At 46.5% G+C, this 4,338-nt stretch overlaps 1 protein-coding gene across 1 annotated transcript in view; it reads left to right on the top strand.

Annotated features, from left to right (window-relative positions):
* Nucleotides 1–2,245: 2,245 nt before the first annotated feature.
* CHDH (choline dehydrogenase) overlaps nt 2,246–4,338 on the top strand; it is a 14,400-nt gene continuing 12,307 nt past the window's right edge. Inside the window, exon 1 of the mRNA XM_017819833.1 lies at nt 2,246–2,346. The gene's annotated coding sequence lies outside the window, so the exon portion shown is untranslated. The remainder of the gene's footprint in view (nt 2,347–4,338) is intronic.

Genomic DNA, 4,338 nt, shown 5'->3' with positions numbered 1-4,338 from the left:
CTCAAAAACTGAAATAATGTTACCAGTGGAGCAGAGCTCCTCTGAAAGCAACAGCAGCTCTGTTAAACCCTCTCCCTGAGTTCTCTGGCCAGCTCTGGTGATTGCACTTCACTGGAAGCAAGAGCATCCTGCTGTGCTACTACAGAAGGACAACTTAGAAAACTATGCTTTTGATTTACTATAATTTAACAGAAAATTACCTTTGCTTCTATGTCTGTATCGATAAGAACTTCATACACCTTTGATGCTCATAAAGCAATATTAAATGTTCAAGCCCAAGACTGCTTGTTGTAAAACTCACTCCTAATTTTGTCTGTATTTTTGCAAACTCCCTGAGGGTTGAAAAGATTTCAGTTTAAAGTTGTTAATAACTATATAAGCGATGAAAAGGGTTTCTGCTGGAGCTGTGCTTGTGGTAGGCACCAGACACCCTGCAGGTGGCACCTTATGACCTTACAGAGTGATCTTGCTTTTGAAGGGGCAAATCAGGAGTGTTTGTTACAACAGGGATTCTCTGCAGCTGTTTCAATTCAGGCACTGCTGCCTGAAAATATATGTGGCAAAAATATCTAGCCTACTGAACTTCCAACTGATTTAGAAGCATAGTACTTCTTAGTTACGCATCTGCATGCTCAATCTGCAAGGAATTTGTTTAGTCTGCTAAAGGTACATTTGGTCGTGTCAGAGTACCAGCCAGTAACTAGATTAAATCCATCATCATGTGTAAACTAAGAAAATTTCTCGATCTCATATCCACAGATTAAAATACGGCATTACTATCCAAATTCAACTGTACAGAATTCTCAAAATTTCCATTATTAGGCCATGGGTATGATAGAGGGAAAGATTCAGAAGTAGGTCTTAGACCCTATTCAATATTCAGGCAAAGATGATATTGTGAAACACTTTTGGAGTCATCTTCCCCCCTTCAGTATTATGTCTATATGTGTTCATAGTACCAATTTCAGTACAACTTCTGCTGTACCTCAGCAAAATTATCTTTAAAGACTATGAATTTAAATGGATATTTAAAATTTTAGCACATATACGATCTGTGTGTATTTTCACTAAATTCTATTGAAATATGCATAAAGGGGTGATTATCTCTCTGAGTAGCCAAGAATGAGGTAGCATCAACAATTTCTAGTCAGCACTGGCTACCCAGTGGGATATTCTGAGTTATCATTGAACACACACTTATCAGGGATGAGCACCAAACCCCACAGTCAGTTCCACACAGGCACGTTGGGACAACTCGTTTGCTACTCGCTCCCTTCCAAACCAAGGTGTTCTCCCGGAAACACACGTTGCACAGGTAAGGATCGCACCTAAAGCCGTGAACTGCAAGGTCCAGTTCAACTTTCACAGGCTGTCCTCGAGCACTTCGGCTACGGCTCATACAGGGACACCCCCGGCAGTGCCGGGCAGCGACACGGACGCTGGAGCGGGGCCCGCCCGCCCCATCGCGACCTGGAGCTTCCCCCTTCACCTCGAGCCGCGTTGCAGCTCCCAGCGCTCCCGTTGGAAAGCGGGTTCACAGCCGAGGTGACAACGCTGTCGAAAACGTTTGCTTTAAAAAGCAAAAACATTTGTATTGCTTTAAGGGGAAAAAACCCCCAACCAACCAACTGAAAACAACAAAAAAAAGCCTTTTTGTCCACCCCATTAGGGGCGGAGTGAAAAAGTTGGAGCGCTCCCGGGAAAGGAGCGGGGGAAGCCGCCTTAGCGCGGACCTGGACACTGCCGGAGTCCCGCGGGCGGAGCTGTCCCGATCCCGTCCCCTGTCCCGATCCCGTGCCCTGTCCCGATCCCGTCCCGCAGAGCTCCAGCCGCCCGCGCACTCCAGCGGGACGGGCGAGGCAGAGGACTTCGGCCCGGCTGCCCCTCGGGCCGCTTTCGAAACAGAACGAAGCCACTCTGACATTCTCCGCAGCAGCCAAAGGGTGCGTTCCGGTGGGAAGTCCCACCCGCGCTCCTGCCCTGCCTCTCAACAGAGTTCTCCGCCGCCCGCCCCCCTCTCCGAGCCCCCCGCCGGCGGCCCCAGCGCTCGCAGGGACCACCCCCGTCCCCCCCCGGAGCTGGGCGGTGGCTGCCGAGGGTCGGCGGCGCGGCCCCGCTGCTCCACGCCCGTGGCAGCCCCACACACGAGCGGCCTCCGCGGCGGGCAGGGACGGAGACGTGTCCTGTGGGTGCCCCTCCTGGGGGGTAGACCCGCGATCTCCCTCCTCCTCTGGCGGCCCCGGTCTCTGTGAGGCAGGAGCACCCCCAAGAAGGGTCGCGGGCAGCCGCAGACCCTGAGGAGCTCACAGCGGCCAGACACGCTTGTTCTCAGGAGGAAGCGGCGAGGTAAGTGGGCTTGAACGGTTCCAGCCGTGAAAAGGAAACTTGCCACGAAGTTTTTGTAAGTGAATGAACTTCCTTCCTAGCGGGACTGAAGTGAAAGTTAGTCCAAAACGTTCCCAGGCAGATTGATTTAAACGGTGTTACACAGCCTCCAGCAGGGAAAAACAAACAAACAAAAGGTAAGAGCTGCTTTTACCTGAGGAGCTGTTCCTCCTGCGCCTCACACAGTCAGGCCTGACAGGTTTTGGCAGCGCCGTGAAGGGTAAACGTACTGACAAGATCTCATTGTTCTGCTGCATCGTGCGTTGTCCGTGCTGCAGACATCTCTGGGAGAGGGTCATATTTTACATCTGCCAGAGAGGATGTTCTCGTTTTGGCTCTGTCAAAATAGGACAAGGAGTAAAGTTTCAGGCACAGTGGCCCTCTTTGTTCCAGGATCAGTTTAGAAGAACTGGGCTAGGACAGTGCTTGTGCAGAAGGACCATGCATAAAGGAGAGTGGATATGGATCAATAAGCAAAAAGAATTGTGCCTTGAAAGTAGTGTTTTAATCCATTCAATCCAAATATGTATGCTGCATTTAAACTAAATCAGAATGGCTTGATTTTTGACCTCTGCACTTCAGAACTTAAGAGAATAGAAGTTTGTGAATCATCTACACACTGACTCTCAAAGTCATGTGAATGTTATGGCCAGGACAGCGCTGACTGAGTTCACACTTTGCAAGATAAAAATGCTCTCAGATGTTATTCTGTCAGTCTTGTTCCATTTGATGTAAAATGAAATGAACAAACAAACCCAACAAAGAAAACACAAAACCAACCAAACCACGAAAACCCAAACAAACAAACAAAAAAACCCAAGCATGGAATCATATCTAACTATAAATGTGAAAAACGTGGTGGAGCAAATTTAAAATAATACTTCAGTTACTTAAAAAGAACATCAATATTAGATTTAACCTTCTTGGCTGGTAATTCAGCCTTCAGCCCAGATAGTGGGTGCTCTGTTGTACATATTTTTGATGACTCATTTGCAGTTTTATCAAAGAACAGGACAGTTCTGGTTGGTTAACAGTAATGATGCCCAGTGCCCTCTAACACTTTTGGATTAGGCACCTCATATACTACAGAACCATTTCATTGCTACCCATTTTCCAATACACCCTCCTATGTATGGAGGATATCCACCTTCCTCTCTTTGCAGTGGACTGTGAGCCCTTTGGAAGTCTAGGAGTAAGGTCTCTGGGCTGAATCCTAACACCTTTACTTATCCTTCTTACAGAGTGCAAGCCATTTTAGTCCTTAGATGCCCTATGCAACCTTTTTTTCCTCTCCTTTTTGTCTCCCCTTCTTAAAAAAAAAAAAAGTGAAGTAACACATTCTTCACCTTTTAGAGCATCACTGCCCTTTAGAGAAATCTGTTTTCACATGTGACCCCAGATCAACATCTGTGGAGTCACAAAAGTAGATACTGTAGGTACTGGTGGATTACATCAGCCTGATACTGTATTCAGTTATGTGTTACAATGATACAAGGAGCCCCAACGCTTCATTTCAGAACTCCACTGCCCACTTCGAGCTCACCAGTGTCCAATTAAATATATTATTAAATTGTAGCAAGAGAATTTTCCTGCTCAGGTGCCCCTGCTCTCCTCAGTCTTGTAAGATCACTGTCTGGAGGCCCTGCTGAACAGCAACAAACTTTTTTAAAATGAGTTGTAGATTTTGAAGCTCTATTGCAATACAGGGAATGTATTTTATGTTGCTGCCATATGCATTTCTGCAGGTCTGCTCACTGATTCCTGAGGAACATCTTACCACATGTTCATAAAGAGGTCCTGATTTGGGGGAATTCTGAAAGACATGCAATAATATTCAGTGAGGCCCAAAAGACAGCTTTTTGTTGATAGTAAGTAGAGAGCATTCCAGTAGAACCACATTGTGTATACTTTAACATTTCTACCTATTTCATTTTGACACTACACTATTTAATA

The sequence above is a fragment of the Lepidothrix coronata genome, unplaced genomic scaffold (genome assembly GCF_001604755.1).
Source record: "Lepidothrix coronata isolate B3197 unplaced genomic scaffold, Lepidothrix_coronata-1.0 Scaffold78, whole genome shotgun sequence".
NCBI classification, from domain to species: domain Eukaryota; kingdom Metazoa; phylum Chordata; class Aves; order Passeriformes; family Pipridae; genus Lepidothrix; species Lepidothrix coronata.
Note: the sequence above shows the minus strand (reverse complement) of the source record. Positions and strands in the feature narration are given on the sequence as shown.